At 40.6% G+C, this 17,055-nt stretch overlaps 1 protein-coding gene and 1 long non-coding RNA gene across 3 annotated transcripts in view; one reads left to right on the top strand and one right to left on the bottom strand.

Annotated features, from left to right (window-relative positions):
- The window catches only part of lrrc4ba (leucine rich repeat containing 4Ba), a 62,752-nt gene that overhangs the window by 17,140 nt on the left and 28,557 nt on the right, over positions 1 to 17,055 (top strand). The window lies entirely within an intron of this gene.
- The window catches only part of LOC125487195, a 40,595-nt gene continuing 39,907 nt past the window's right edge, over positions 16,368 to 17,055 (bottom strand). The window contains exon 3 of the long non-coding RNA XR_007265718.1: positions 16,368 to 16,565. This is a non-coding gene — a long non-coding RNA (uncharacterized LOC125487195). The remainder of the gene's footprint in view (positions 16,566 to 17,055) is intronic.

Below are 17,055 nucleotides of genomic sequence, written 5' to 3'. Positions count from 1 at the left end.
ATACTGCTTGGCCTGCTGTGTTCATCCAGCTCTACACCTTGTTATCTCATTGTCAGCTACTAATTGTTCCTATTAGCAGCTATTCATTCTCCCAGGTCGACCTTTATCCATTCCTTTGCCCAATTATTTTTCTCCCTCTGGGGTCCATTTCCTTCTTCATTTACTACTTCCCCTCCCCCTACTTCTTCTCTCACATATATATCATTTTTTTCCTAGTTAACGTCATTTTTGCAGAAAGGTCATTAGACCCAAAACATTGTTTTCTCTCCACAAATGCTGCCTGATCGGAGTTTTCCCAGTTTCTGGTTTTGTTTCTGATTTCCAGCATCTACAGTTCTTTGATATTTTTTGACTCATAACAACCCTGTGGGTAATTGGGATTGGCAATAAATACTGACCTAGCCAGTAACACCTGAATCCCAAAAATAAATTAAAACAAAAGGTTCTCAAGGCAGCTGGACATAGGCAACAAACACAGTGCCATTCACACTAAGGATATTAAAAAGGAGTAAAACCACCTTATCAAGCAATAAAGCTATATTCTCTGCCAAGTAAATGCAAACATTGTTTACTTGCCAAGATGTCGCTGTGTTTACGACTGACCCCAGGTGAATCCATTCTGTGTCTATCTTTTATTCACTTTCTTGATAAATAATTTCTAATATTCATCATTTTTATTTAATCTGATATCTATTGTATTTTTGCCTTTTAGTAATTTCTAACATGTTGTCTATTCTTACAGACACTGAGTTTGATCTTACAGTCAGTGCTTATCTGTTCTGTTAAAGTCTTCCAAATGCACTCTTTCTTCATGGACTGCAAAGCGAAAAAGATATTTCTGTTTTATTTATTCCTCATGAGATATGGGCATCACTGGCAAGGCCAGAATTTGATGCCTATCCCTAATTGCCTTTGACTGACCAGGTTCTGTTGAAATGGCTCAATCGCCACCTCAGAGGGCAGTTAAGTTGCTGGGATTTTGGAGTCAAAAGTAGGTCAGACTGGGTAAGGATGGCAGATTTCCCAACCCTGGAGGACATGAGTGAACCTGATGGGTGTTTATGTCAATCTGTGTTAATTTCACTGTCACTGTTACTGAGACCAGTTTTAAATTAAGGATTTATTCTTAATTAAATTTAAATTCTACCTGCTACCCTGGTGGGATTTGAATCCATACCTCCGGGACATTAATGTACACCTCCAAGTTTCTAGCTCAATAACATTATCCATATGCCATCATCTTCATTTCCATAGCTGCAGGATATCCCATAATGCTTTACAGCCAATGGAGTACTCTTTGAAGTGTAGTCACTGTTGTAATGCAGGAAATGTAGCAGCTTATCTGCAAACAGCTAACTTCTACAAACAAGATAATGACCAGACAATCTGGTATTTTGGATGTTGCTCAAGGATTAGTTATCCAGTATGTTGGGGATTACCCCTGCTCTTCTTCAAAATAATGCCAAGGGATAATTTACATTCATCCAAGCAAGCAGACGGGGCCTCAGTTTAACATCTCATCCACAAAGCATCACCTCTGACAGTGCAGCACTCCTTCAGCACTGCATTAAAGTGTCCACTCAGATGTTTATGTTCGAGCATTGAAGTGGCACTTGAATCCAGAACCCTATAATTCAGTGTTCTATCAACTTGGTTATGACTGACACATTCTCTGGTACCTCAAGTGATGTAACCCATCCTCCTACTGCTTGGTAGAACTTGTTAATATCTTTGTCTGCTGTATGACATATTGTGACCCCATCATTTTCATCTTGCTGGGTAGAAGTAGCTCAATGACTCACCTGCCACCAACCTACATTCCTACATCTCAGAACCGGAAACACACAATTCCTGAATATTCCAATATATTACAGCTGCAGTCTGATTCCCTTGATGTTATTTCTCTCCTCATTAGAAGTAACTTGTATTTACATCACTCCTTCAATAAGGCCAAATATTACAAAGGCATTTAACAGTTTTATCAAATAACATGATATTGAGCTACAGAAGATAATGTTTGGGTTGGTGACCAGAAACCTGGCTGCAAAGCTGGGTTTTAAGGAGCGTTTTAAAGGAGAGGAAAGCGGTGAGGAACTTTAGGGAGGGAATTTCAGTTCTTTCCAAACCATTTCCCAATGTGACCTTGTTTAAATACCTCCAATTTTGTGACACCAGAGTAAAAGTCTCAGGGAGAATGAGAGTTATTGAATGGGCAGTAGGAGTTTTCAGTTGGTGAATGTGGTGGGTGGTCAGTGTGGATTGGTTTGCAATAAGGGGCTTGCAATTCTTTAGTAAGTGGTGCTTAAATACATTCCTGCAGAGGTCTTTATCTCTTGAGTGGGGCAAGTAGAAGAACGAGTTTTTTTTTAAATCAATCTGTTCAGATATATTATGACATTCCTCCGGAGCCATTTAGTGGGACCTGAATCCAGGCCTCCTGGCTCCGAGGTAGGGACACTACCACTGTGCCTTGAGCCCAGCTGAGTGGAGAACTAACAACCATCTGGAGTTGTTGGCCTGTGATTTGTTATAGAGATAAAGAAAAGGGGGTGAGGGAGTGGGTGAAGCCTTTGAAGGCTTCAAATGTGAGGATAAGAATTTCAAAATTGAGGCACTGCCAGACCTGGAGCAATGCAGGTCAGCTAGCAGGGGTGCGATGGGTGAATGAGGTCTGGATTGAATTTGGATGGGGACAGTCAGTGGATCAGTTTGATTGTACAGAGGCCAGCCAGCAATGTTGGAAATAGAAAGTTATCAGTGCAGGCCGGCATACAGATCTGAGAAAGGGGTTAAACTAGCAGAACCATTTCCCTGCTTCCAACTGATGCCGAACCAGATACAGGAGCGAATAAAGGAGCTGCATTCCCATTAAAATTGTGCCATACCCAAAGAGTACTTGATACTAACACCTGATATCTTAAGCCAGATATCTCTGCAAAAGGCGCAAGGTGCAATCTCTTCTTCGAGTCAAACGTTCTTATTGTCAATGAGCATAAGATTTACCAATTTTCTTATGAAACGCACAGCGAGGCAGAGTTGTGTGCAGATTTTACAGATGCATATTTGCATCTGTGAAACAGCGATTTATATTGTATGGGCTTTATCGTGTTTTTTCAGAGATTCCCCAAGCACCACACATACAATGAATGAATCACTTTGAAGTGCAGTCAGTGTTATGTAGGAGGACATGTAAGCAGAGCAGGATGCAAATCATGAAGAAATAAAACCATGTGATTTACTGGAGAGCTGTCTTTGTGAAAGGGTGTTTGATCACTGTCATTTCCTTTTAAAGATGAAAATCTAGGGTAGCTCTCATTTAATTTACCTGGTAGCGTTACTACAGACTGTCTCTATGTTTATGTACACATGTTTAAGTGTGGTGTACTAATGGGCTCATCGGCCACACATGAAAACACTGAACCTATGACCAGTAATTACTCGTTAATGAGTGATTGCTGCAACAGTGACAACTTAAAATTGATAGCAACCAACAGAACTACAGTTATCAGTTTTGAATCAGAAGATTTCCCAATAAAAATATCTGGAGAGAGAAAAACAGTCGATGTTTTGAGCCTGGTATGACTTTTCTTCAGAGTAGTGCCAAGAGTTCCTAAGAAGAGTCATATTAGACTCCAGAATTTAAGTCTGTTCCTCTTTCCATGGCTGCTGCCAGATCTGAATTTCTCCAGCACTTTCTGTTTCGATTAGTAATTTGTAATGCAAGAGAATTAATGATTCAAAATTTGTTTCATTCATGGGATGTTGGTATCATTGACAAAACCAACATTCAGTTGCTTGTCTCTAATTGCCCTGGAAGCGAGTGACTTTGTATTATGCCCTTTCACGGTCAACCACATAGTTGTGGTTCTGGAGTCACACACAGGTCAGACCAGCTGCCAGAATTCCTTCCCTGAAAGACATTAGTGAACTAGATGGGTTTTAATGGCAGTTGATTCTGATTGTCATGGTCATCATTACTACTGAGACCAGCTTTTATATTCCAAATTTGGAACTGAATCCAGATTCCACTAGCAGCTGTTATGGGGTTCGAGCCCAAGTCCCTTCCCTTGGCTCTTTTACAAATATTGCAACAAAATCGTTTACATTCATCAGGAAGGACTTGGTTTTTGTTGTCTCATCCAAAAGCCAGCATGTCCAACAGCATGGTATTTCCCTCGGTGTCTCACTATAAGCACCTGAACTTGAGCTCACAGCTCACCAGGCATGTAGGAACCCACAATCTTCTGACTCAAAAGTGATAGCACAACCAACAGATCTACAGCTGAGTCCAATGCAAGTCCACATCTCACTAGGTCTGAATGAGCCTGAACCTGCCCACTAACAAGGCAATTTGTAGTGTGGTCTCAAAATTGACAGATCTGTTCAATTTTCAGGTCATATCACTTACATTCGTGAGATCAGCCTTTAACTTCAAGAGGTGGGAGAATAAATACCTTACTGAAGTCTGGCATAATATATAAACTGCTACAGAGATTTATTAACTTGTAAATGAATGTGCTCATAAGCTACAAATGACTATAGAGTTTACAGCAGTCATAAGCTAACAATTTCTTTCAAGTTGGCAGAAAATAAACTACTACATCTGGTGCTGGAACGTGGAAATAGTATAGATTTAATGTTGTTTTAGTGGTATGGACTGAAGGGCCTCTTCTGTACTAATATGATTTTGTGGTGCAACAACTGTTAAGGGGTACTTCTTTTCGTTCATGTCTCACTCTAGGATCTCAGCAGAGGAATTGAAGCTGACGCTCCAGTGCAGTACTGAGGGGGTCTGCACAGTGGGAGCTGTTGCCTTTCAGGTGAAATGTCAAACCAAGATCTGACCTGCCCTGTTAGGTTGTTGTAAAAGATTACATGACACCATTGCAAAAAAGAACAAGGAGTATTTACATATAAATATATTTATCTCAATACTTATATCTCAATCAATATCACAAAATAAATTATTTGATCGTTATTACACTGCTGCTTGTGGGAGCTTGTTGTACCCAAATTGACTGCTGGGTTTTCCAAATTACAACCGAGACTACACTTCAAAGGCATTTCATTGGCTGTATGGCACTTTTTGAATGCCCTGTGGTGCCGTATAAATTAAAGCGTTATTTTATCAAAAGCAAAACACTACTGATGCTAGAGATTTGAAATAAAAACAAAGTGCTGGAGAAGCTCAGAAGGTCTGAAGTTGAATCATACATTAATACTGTTTCTCTGTCCACAGAAGCTGCCGGACTTGCTGAGTTTCTCCAACACTTTGTCTTCCTTTTATCTTTCTTTATCAAAAACTGATTGGGATAAAACAAGTTGAAGTATCTTCCTGGTCAGAAGAAAAGGCTCCAATCAAACAGGTTTACAACATTCAGAGGAATGTTTGTACTTAATTAATTAAATCTCCCACAGAGACCTGACCCAGACAATAACCTTCCTTTGTACCTCTAGCTAGTCTATTTTCTGCCATCCCATCATACAATGTTCTGTTCTGGATATGCTAACAAGTAAAATTTAACCTTTAATTTTATCAGAGACAATTTGAATAATTTTTTCCCAATTCCTTGAGATTTGGCCTGGAATAGCTCACTTATGGACTAGACTTAAAATAAGTTCAATTAAGGAAACCTCCTGTTTCTTCTTAAGCCAGATATCTGTGCAGCATATTTTAACCTCCAATTATAGTGCAGCACATACAAAAACATTTTCCCACTGCAACCCCATTTCAACACTTGAATGTTGTTGTGAGCCGAATAAGTGGTGAGGGTGGTATTGAGGTGTAGGCCTATGAGATCAGGCAGAGAAGTGGGGATGGGGGAGATATCAGAGGTAGATCTCATGGAGTTTATGACTCCAAATTTCAGCTTGTGACCCCATGTGGGTCCTGACTCTCATTTTGGAAATTCTTACTATAGCATTGAACTTTGTCACTCTGTGGTGTGCACATTTTTCACAGGATCTGTGAACTCAGCAAGACTTATGGAACTCAATGTTACTTCAAGTGAAGCAATAACTTTGGAATCAAACATTCACACCTTGAAGGTTTGAATTCAAACTGTTCTGTTCAGCTTGTGAGCAAAATGTGTGACTTTCCAAATCTCCCAGAAGAAACACTCAACAATTCACATTCGTGCACACTTCCTTCTATCCAGACATCTCAGAATGTTCGCTCACTTGTGAATCCTGTGATACTCCAAAGTATTTTTAATCCTCATAATTGATACAGTATGTTCAGACACAGCTTTCCATATGTTTACATTTCTGAAGTGAAGTGTTTTATTATTATTTCGGGGGAAGTGGGCCACCATTTATTCTTCATCCGTAATTGCCCTCAACAAGGTGGCAGTGATCTGCCACCTTGAACCACTGCTTCCATGTGATGAAGGGACACGCACAGTGCCATTCGGGAGGGAGTTCCAGGAATTTGACTCCACACTGACTGCAAGCATTAAAAGAAAAAAACTTGTGTGAATTATAGGAATACCTAATGACTCCCAAGAGTTTTTCCTTAACTGCCAAGCAACCATTTCTTCGTCCTTTCTTTCCCTTTTATATGTTTATTAGCCAGAAGCTTCACGTGAAACGTTGTTAATCCAGAATGCCATGGCAGTCTGGCTGTGTAACTAGGTGAGACCGTCAGCGAGCAATAAACCCTGCAGAGCAAAAGGCAACCAGAAAGAGAGAGAGAGAAATTGATTCAGGATTCTTTGTAAGAGATCACAGATTGAATAGTATTCAGCATTCTTATTATTTTTGTACTTTCGTGCTCTCCCCTTGACGGACAGCAGGAAGTTAGAGGCAAGATGAACAGTCCAGATGGTTGTGACATGAATGATCTTTCCATAGCTATATTCATCGTTGCACAAGCCGTTAGCTATTTGAACATGGGAAAGTATTATGGCCATCCCAGATAATGTATTAAGGTGGCCAATTATTGTTATTATAGACTGCACTGCTGTGCCGATTGGGATTTTTGGTTGGCAATGTGGGTGGCCCATGAGAATGTGGTCCATCTCCAAGCCAACATGATGGCTTATAGTGGGAAGTGAGAAGGACAAGGGATGGTGACAGTAGATCACAGATGAGCCCACCATATGTTTACCATCTGAGTCAAAACAGCTGTCAGGCAACAGGTGCGACCCTGGGAGGGTACTCTTCCAATATCATGCTCATGCACCTGTGGTACTTACAAAAATAAAACTTAACTGTCCTTCTTGCTCTTCATCCTCTGCTGCCACTAGTGGGACATCTGATATTTAAGGAGATCAAAGTTCTCCTATTAGGCCCCAAGTCCAATTTGATTGAAAAGTTCAGCCTCTTGTCTCAACTCCCTGCCATAGGTTTGAATCCTGAACCTGCAGATATGGAAATCGGCATGACTACCGCTCAGCCAAAGGCTCACACCAACTACTTTGGGAAAAGTTTTCAAAATAAATCAGCGAGTTTCACCTGCATCCTCACCAACAGCAAAATGTATTTATGAAAATATGAATATCTGTGTTATTACGTCCATTGTCTGTTATAGCATTCTTCTCTCTGAGACAAAATATCCTGGGTTCAAGGCTCAGTCCAGAGATCAAGCTGAGGTTGATGTTCCCATTGATGGTTTGCTGCGCTGTGCAAGGTGCCCTCTTTTGAATGAGAAATTAAACCATGACCTATCAATGCTTTAAGGTGGAGGTGAAAAATTCCGTGGTATAGAGTAGCAGGGGAGTTATCCCCAGTATCTTGGCCAATATGTATCCATCAACCAACATTACAAAACTGGTTATCATTATATTGCTGTTTGTCATAGCTTTCTGTGTGCTAATTGGCTGCCATACATATTACAACAGTGACTGCACTTGGTTGGTTTTGAACATCATGAAAGGTGACATGTAAATGCAAGTTTATCCTTTATTCTTTAGAGCACGTCATTAGTGCATGTTGCCTTATCGTAACTGTCCTTGAACTGAATGGCTTGCTTGGTCCGTTTTGGAGGGCAGTTACAGTCAACTGCATTGCTGAGAATTATTGAATTGAAATTGCACCAACTACTGTGGGATTTGAACCTTGTGTCCAGGGCACAAGCCTATACCTTGCCTGTATGATTCCTGTATGATATAGAGTGAAAGGAGCCTATTTTATCCCTGCTATTACATTTTACAATCCTATTCCGTCAAATTGCTCTCTCGCCCCATGATTTGTTTTGGGGCTTTTGCCAAATGCATCTAAATTGTATCCTCCACAACATCTGCGACACAACTTCTCCCCTAGATCTGAGAACTTCTTCACTTAGAGTTGTGAACTTGCTACCCTGGAGAACTGTGGATGCACAGTCATTGAATATATTCAAGACAGAAATTGATTGAGTTTTGCATGCTGCGGGAATTAAGGGATAGTGTGAGAATGTGGAGTTGAGGTAAAGGCTCAGCCACAATTTTCTGTATGGTGAAGCAGTCTTGAAGGACTGCATGTCCTTACCTTGCTCCTATTTCCTCTGATCTTACACGACCCAACCATTATTGTGCTCATTGCGTAATCTCGAGGCTTAAACACTCACCCAGTTCTGCCTTCTTTTTCCCCTTGTGAGAATCTAAAACTAGAGGTGCCAACTTCTAATGAGAAGGTTAAAAGGATAGAGGAGATAAATCAATGGCTGAAGAGGTGATATAGGGATTCAGTTTCTTGGATCATTGGAATCTCTTCTGGGACAGAAAAGACCTATTCAAAAAGGATGGGTTTCATCTGAACTGGCAAGGGACCAATATCCTGGCGTGGAGATTTGCTGATTCTATTTCAGTAGCCTGTAAACTTTTAGAGAGTGGCTTTGGGGCTTCCTAAGTAACAGTGAAAATAGACAGAAAGGTGAAAATAGTTCTGAATCCGAAAAGAGCTAGTTAATTAGAAATGACAGACAAGAACAAGTCAAAAAATGAACTAACTTTAAAGAATTAAACTGCATTTATTTCAATGTAAGAGCTCTTACAAGTAAGGCTGACGAACTCAGGACATGTATGGGAACATGGGACGGGGACATCATAGCTTCATTACAGAAACTTGGCTGAGGAAGGAAGAGGACTAGCAGCTCAATATTCTGGATTTCCGATGTTATAGGAAGGATAGAAAGAGAGGCAAGAGGGAAGGGGAAGTGGCATTTTTGATTACTACTGTAATTAGAAGGTATTTCTGAAGGATCATTTAGTGAAAATGAGTTGAAATTAGAAATAATAAAGGGATGATCACCATGATAGGATTGTACTAGAGGTCTCCCATAGTCAGAGGGAAATTGAGAAGCAAATATGTAGAGCGATCTCAAATATATGTAGGAATAATGTTGTAATAGGGGTATTTTCATTTTCCAAACATTGACTGAGACTGCTATTGTGTTAAAGGTTTGGATGGTGTTAAATGTGTTCAAGAAAATTTTCTTTATCAATATGTCACTGTTCCTATTTGAAAAGGAGCAAAACTTTACCTTCTCTTGGGAAATAAGGCAAGGCAAGTGGCTGAAGCATTTGTAGGGGAATACTTTAGGACTAGTGATCATAATACTATTAATTTTAAAATAGTTATGGAAAAGGATAAGTCTTCATAAAAGTTAAAGTTCTTAATTAGAGTAAGGCAAATTTTAAGGATATGAAAAAAGAAGAACTTGCAAACGTTGATTTACTGTAGACTGTTCACAGGTAAAGGGACAACTGACAAGCCTTCAAAAGTGTGATAATGAGAGTTCAGAAGCATTATGTTCCTGTTAGAGTGAAAGGCAAGGCTGGTAAGATTAGGGAACAATGGATGACTAAAGATATTGAAGTTCCAGTCAAGAATTAAAAAAATTATTAGATATAGACAACTGGGATTAAAGAAATCTCTTGAAGAGGCTAAAGAGTGTAGGGGTATTCTTAAGAAGGAAATCAAGAAGAGGGGATATGAGACAGACTTGGCAGATAAGATTAAAGATAATCCAAAAAGATTGTACAATTACATTAAGAGCAAAAGAGCAATTAGAGAGAGAATTGGGCCCTTTAAAGATCAACGAGGTTGTCTTTGTGTTGAACCTCAGGAGATGGGAGAGATATTAAATGAATATTTTGTGTCAGTTTTTACTGTGGAGAAAGAAATGGAGGCTAGAGAACTCAGGGAAATAAATATTGAAAATAGTTCACATTACAGAAAAGGAAGTGCTGCATAAAGGTAGGTAAATCTCCAGAACCTCATCAACTGTATCCCAGAATGTTGTGGGAAGATAGGGAGGAAATTCTGGGGCCCCTAGCAGAAATATTTAGAATTGTAGAATCCCTATAGTGTGGAAGCAGGCCATTCGGCTCATCAAGTCCACACTGATCCTCTGAAGACCATCCCATCCCACCCACACCCACTCCCTACCTTATAACCCGGCAATTCCCATTGCTAACCCACCTAGCCTGCACATCCTGGACACTATGGGCAAGTTAGCATGGCCAATCCACCTAACCTGCACGTCTTTGGACTGTGGGAGGAAACTGGAGCACCCGAAGGAAACCCATGCACTCAAGGATTTGTATCAGCTATAAAGGTTTGTATCAGCTACAAATACGGGTGAAGAACCTGTGAACTAAAGGGTGATGAATGTTGTGCCATTGTTTAAAAAGGGCTGTAAGGAGAAGCCTGGAAACTATAGACCTGAAAGTCTGACATAGGTGGCGGGTAAGTTGTTGGAGGTGATTCTGAAAGATGGGATTTACATGCATTTGGAGGGGCAAGAATAGTCAGCATAGTTATGTGTGAGGAAAATCATGTCTCACAAACTTGACTGAGCTTTTTAATGAAGTAAGCCAAAAGGTTGATCAGGGCAGAGGGGTATATATTGTTTACTTGGACTTTAGTAAAGCCTTTGACAAGGTTCCACATGGTAAATGATTAATAAAATTAGATCACATGGTATTCCGGATGAGCTTGCCAACTGGACACAAAATTGGTGTTACAGAGGAGACAGAGGGTGGTGGTGGGGGGCTGTTTTTTGGACTAGAGGCCTGTGACCAGCGATATTCCACAGGGATAGGTACTGGGTCCACTTTTGTTTGTCACTTATATAAACAATTTTGATGAGAACATAGGATGCATGATTATTAAGTTTGCAGATGACACCAAAATTGGTAGTATAGTGAACAATGATGAATGTTATCTAAGATTACAAAGAGATCTTGATCAATTGAGTCAATGGGCTATACAGTGGCAGATAAAGTTTAATTTGAATAAATGTGAGGTATTGCATTTTGGTACTACAAATAAGGACAGGACTTAGACAATTAATGGTGGGGCCCTGTATAATGTTATAGAACGGAAAGATATAGGTGTTCAGGTACATAATTCTTCGAAATTTGCATCACACAGGGTAGTTAGGAAGGCATTGAGCACGCTTGCCTTCATTGCTCGGACCTTTGAGTATAGGAATTGGGACGTCATGTTGAGGTTGTCCAGGTCATTGATGAGTCCTGTCACCCTGTTATAGGGAGGATATTATTAAACTGGAGAGGGTTCAGAAATGTTTTACCAGGATGTTGCCGGGAACGGAGGGTTTGAGACAGACTAGAAAGGCTTGGACTTTTTTCCGCTGGCAGGTTGAGGGCTGATTTTATTGAGGTTTATGAAATCATGGGGCGCATGGGTAAGTGAATGTCAAGGGTCTTTTCCCTAAAGTGGGGGAGTTCAGAACGAGGGGGCATATTTTTAAGGTGAGAGGAGAAAGATTTGAAAAGGACATGAGGGGCTTTTTATCATGCACAAAGAGGTAGTCAGTGTGTGGAATGAGATGCCAGAGAAACTGGTGGATGCTGGTACAGTTACGACTTTTGAAAGACATTTGGGTAAGTTCATGAACAGAAAATGTTTGGAGGGATATAGGGCAAGTGCAGGTAGGTGGGACTACTTTAATCTGGGAACACAGTCAGCATGGACTGGTTGGACTGAACTGTTTGTTTCCACTCGAAGAAACAGTTTTAAAATAAGGTGTTTCCCATTACGACATAGATGTGGAGGAAAGAAAACAAAGAACTGCAGATGCTGTAGATCTGAAACAAACCAAAACAGAAATTGCTGGAGAAACCCAGGGGGTCTGGCAGCATCTGCAGAGAAAAAAAGGAGCTGCTGCCAGACCTGTTGGGTTTCTCCAGCCATTTATGATTGTTATCTCTCAGAAGATTGAAAGTCTGTGGAATTATCTTCCCTTGAGAGCAGTGAAGGCAGTATTATTGAATAATTTTAAGGTTGCGTTAGATAGATACTTGACTAACAAGGGTGTAGATATGGAAAGCAGAGGTCACGATCAGATCAGCCACCATCATATTAAGCCTTGCTCCTTATCCATGTGTTTACACATTCCCAAGTATCACTAAGTTGGAGAACCCACATAGACTTCAGTGATTCAAGAAGAAATTCAGCAACAAATAGTCTTGCCAGTGACACCCATGAATGAAATTTGAAAAAATACTCTCAAACCTTTATTGGCCATTCCACAATATGAACAACAAACAATCACACACCTTATTTAGAACCTTGCCTGCTTTTTAAGATTCTCCTCTGCAGTCTTTTTCTCTGCCAATGTCTGGACAAGTCTATGATTAACATCCTAGCTCTTTGCCCTTGAAGCAGAAACCTCTTTCTGTTTACAGAACCACGTAACTTACAGCACAGTAGGAGGCCATTCAGCACTGGCTGTCCATATGAGCAATTGCCTAAGTGCTGTTTCCCCGGCCTTCTCCCGATGACCCTGCACATTCTTCTTTTTCAGATAACTATCTGGTTCTCTTTTAAATGCTTCTAGTGAACTTGCACTGCCTGAGAATGTGGCAGAGGCATTTCAGACTCCAAAAAATTTCTGCATGAGAAAGTTCTTCTTAATTCACTTTTGCCATTTAAAAAATAAGAACTTGTTTGAACCTGTTTAACCTTTCCTCCTATTCTGAACGAGGTGAGGTGGGAGGGATAGTAAGGTCTGTAATTGCCTCCATTTCTTAGCATCAAACTGGAGTTCAGTTGCACTTATTCTGTTCAGCGGAATGGATATGAACAAGCCCCTGATAGCAGCTGAAGAGGATTAGGGAGTCTTCTCATGTTCAAGCCAACACTTCTCCTTGCGCTTTATTTAATAGGTCATTCATTGTAATCTGTGTAAAATTACCATGGGTGAAGAGGCGGCTGTGCTGTTTTTTCTATACACTGCAACTGATTGTACTCCAAAATAATTCATGGTATGAAAAGGGCTTTAAATCCTTTCATGATGAGGTGCAAATTTTTATTTCTTTCTCTCCTTGACTTCACTGCACACTGTGTCCTCTGACACATTGTTCCTTGAATGCAAAGTCCCCTTTTACCTACCGTTGTCACTCTTCACCCAGCTTCATTGAAAAGTCTTTTCTGCAAACCTCTACAGATTTTACAATTCCCAATGGGATGAGGGAGCAGGAATGAAAACAAGGGAGCCTACTCCCCCAACCCTGTCTTAAGTTCATCAGATCATCCGGCAGAGACATGGCAAATTAGAGGTGGAAAGGCAGGGCTCTGGGCCCAACCGGGAGATTAGGCTGGCTCCCATCATGTTAGATAAAATAGGAAATAGGTCACAGCTTAAAAGAGATTTAAAGGTCCTCTTGCGCTCCCAATCTATTTCTTATTGTAAGCTTAAAGAAAAATGCAGACAGAAAAAAAACATTTACTTTGAGGAAAGGGCCTAGTGCTATTATCGCTGAACTGTTAATCCAGGGATGCAGGTATTGTTCTGGGGATCCAGGTTCAAATCCTGCCACGGCAAATGGTGGAGTTTGAATTCAATGAAAATCTGGAATTAAGACTCTAATGATGACCATGAAACCACTGTCATTTATAGGAAAAACACATCTGGTTTACTATTGTCCTTTAGGGAAGGAAACGGCTATCCTTACCTGGTCTGGCCTACATGTGACTCCAGACCCACAGCAATGTGGTTGACTCCTAGCTGTCCTCTGAGATGGGAAATAAATACTGGCCTAGCAAGCACTGCCCTCACCCCGTGAATGAATAATAAAAAAGAAATATTCATCTCTCCCACCTTTCCCAGCAGAATCTATTACAACATTCAGGTGCAGCCTTGCCCTACCTCGTCACTGCTACTCTAAGACACTCCCAAATTTCTTCATGACAGTCAGTGGAAATGACAATTATTCATCAACAAACTATTGAGCTTGTTAATTACTGCATTCAAAATGGGGGAGTGGGGTGGTGGAGACAAAGATGGGCTGCTAATTTCGATGTCCATGTCCATATCCCCATGCCTTTCATAATGTCAGAGGTTTCATTAGGTTCCCTTTTGACTTGCTGCCATAACGGCCAGCCCTTTATCCTGGAACTGGGGTGGGGTAGCTCAGTTGTTAAATGACTGGAGTATGATGCAGAATACAAGCCAACTATTTGGGTTCAATCCCCTAGTAGCTGTATACTTCATTGAGACACTGCCTCCTCACCATATGCCACTGATCTCCCTCAAGCTATACATGACCAAATGCCTCTCCAGTGGACACTAATGCCCTTTGTAAACTGTAGCTCCTTAAATGCATGTCCTAGGCTTGGAAACTCTCAATAGTTTACCAGAGCTCTGTTATTCCCATTAAATTTCTATGACCTTTCAAGAATTCATTCATGCAAATGTATCTTTCTTTGGCTTAGCAATAGGATGAACAATATTTAATTTAGCCCTCTCTGTTCCATTACTTCTCTAGTTTTGCTTGTTTCCTCGGAAAATGTTTTTGTTTTGCTGATCAAACTGTTCAGAGTTGTTACTACACACCTCTGGAGCAGGAAAGACTTGAACCTGGGCCTCCTGGTCTAGGGGTGGAGGCACTTACCATTGTGCCAGTAGGGTTCAATCCATTTCCCTTCTGAAACCCAAGAATATCCCTCTCTACAAACCACATATCCTCCATTCACGACAATTTGCATTTGTATAGCATTTGATGTAATAAAGGTGGATAATAGTGGCATAGCAGTATTATTTGCCCAGTTTGACACTTGGCATGGGTTCAAATCCCATCACAGTCAGCTGCTGGAATTTAAAATCTTTGAATCTCTTCAGAATCAATAACCAGTCTCAATGATAATGTCCATTATAACTAGTGCGAAAATCCACTGGGTTCACAAATGTCCTTCGGGGAAGGAAATCTGACGTCCTTACACGGTTTGGCCTGCATGTGACTCCAGACCCACAGCAAAGCTGCTTGACACTTAACCACCATCTGAAATGGCCAAACCACTTAGTACAAGAGAAATTAGAGACTGGCAACAAGGCTTATTAGTATTTATTTTGGAAGGGAGAACAAAAGAATTGTCTTACTTACATAAGAAAAACTGGAGAAAGCTGCAATGCAAATGGACTTGGGGATACTTGTGCACCAAACACAAAAACTAGCACACAGGTGCTGGAGGTAATAGGAAGGTTAATGGAATGGTGGCCGCCTTTCAATGGGATAAGAGTAGGGAGGTCTTACTGCAATTGCACAGGATGCTGGTGAGACCACATCTACAGTACTGTGAGCAGTTTTGGTTCCTTTAAGAAAATACATTATTGGATGACGTTCCGAGACGTTTCACCAGGATGATCCTCAATGTAAAGGGAATGTCTTCTGAGCTAAGATTAATTAGGTTGGGACTCTAGTCATTTTAGTTTAGGAGTATGAGAAGTGATATCATTGAGGCATATAGAATTCATAAGGTAAATGCTGAGAGGATGTTTCCCCTTGTGGGAAATCTAAAGCCAGAGGTAATTGGCTCAGAATTAAGGGGCACTAATTTAAGACTGAAATGAGGAGGAATTTCTTCTGAAGGTGGTGAGTCTTTGAAACTCTTTGCCATAGACAGCTGTGGGGCCAGAGCCCTTGTGTATATTTAAGGCTGAGATAGATAGGTTCTTGGTCAGTTGGGGATTCAAGTTTTATGGGGAAAGGCAGGAACATGGATGCAAGGAGTGTAGGATCAGCCATGATCCTATTGCATGGCAGAGCAGGCTGGAAGGGCTGAACTCCTGTACCTATTTCTTATGGTCACTGGTGCCCACATCCCATGAATATGTTTAAACAAAAGTAAAGCATTCCAATGCACTTCTATGAAATGCCATCAAGGTTTGATACTGAGCCCCGTTGAGGGATGTTAGAACAAATGACCTAAAGGTTGGTCAGAAATAAAAACAGAAAATGCTGAGGACAGAGAAACATAGTTAATGTTTTGAGTCCGAAATGAATCCTTGGGAACACTCAAGCTATAGTTCTGAAGAAGTCATATTAGACTAGGCTCTTTCTCTCTCTCCACAGATGCTGCCAGGCCTGCTGAATTTCTCTAGTAATTTATTTTTATTTCATATTTCCAGCAGCCACAGTATTTTGCTTATATAAGAGGTAAGGCAGGGTGACCTAACCTGGCTGAAGCACAGCCCAGTATTCCCGATCCAGGAGTTGTTCCAACTCAAGTCTAAAACCCCCAAAAGCTGTCACTTTCTCTCACAGCCACTCGGATGTCCCATATGTAGCGCTGACTTCAGTTTTGGATGGTCACTGCCGAGCATGGATCTCAGAGGGCTGTGTAGGAGAAAACAAAATTAGAGGGAACGTAGTTCATCGGCCAGCCATTCATTCACATCCCTACGCAAAAAAAAAACTACACAGCAGCTCATTAAGGTGAGTGAATATCAGTAATAACATAGTCTTACTGTTCCTCCGGTTTCTTGGCAAGTTGCCTAAACCTACTCTTTGTAAATCTCTGGCTTACTTCCTTTATATTCCCATATGAGCAACCACTATGTGCTATTGCATTTTGTGTTTATAATTAATTTCAAGTCATATTAAGTAGAATATAATGAAATACAACAGATATAGCTCACTATAAATTTACTTTGCAAGTGCTGAGGATGAGGTTAGATGATAACTAACTACCTTTCCCCCCCATATTTCATTATTCCCTCATGTTTGCTTCTCTGGACAATGTCTTTGAGGATGATGACAGAAAGACCCATTTTGCTGAAGCTTTTCATCTTGCACTCCTCAGTTCAAACATTTCAATAGTATGTAT

The sequence above is a fragment of the Rhincodon typus genome, chromosome 37, assembly GCF_021869965.1.
Source record: "Rhincodon typus isolate 14 chromosome 37, sRhiTyp1.1, whole genome shotgun sequence".
Classification (NCBI taxonomy): Eukaryota; Metazoa; Chordata; class Chondrichthyes; order Orectolobiformes; family Rhincodontidae; genus Rhincodon; species Rhincodon typus.
Note: the sequence above shows the minus strand (reverse complement) of the source record. Positions and strands in the feature narration are given on the sequence as shown.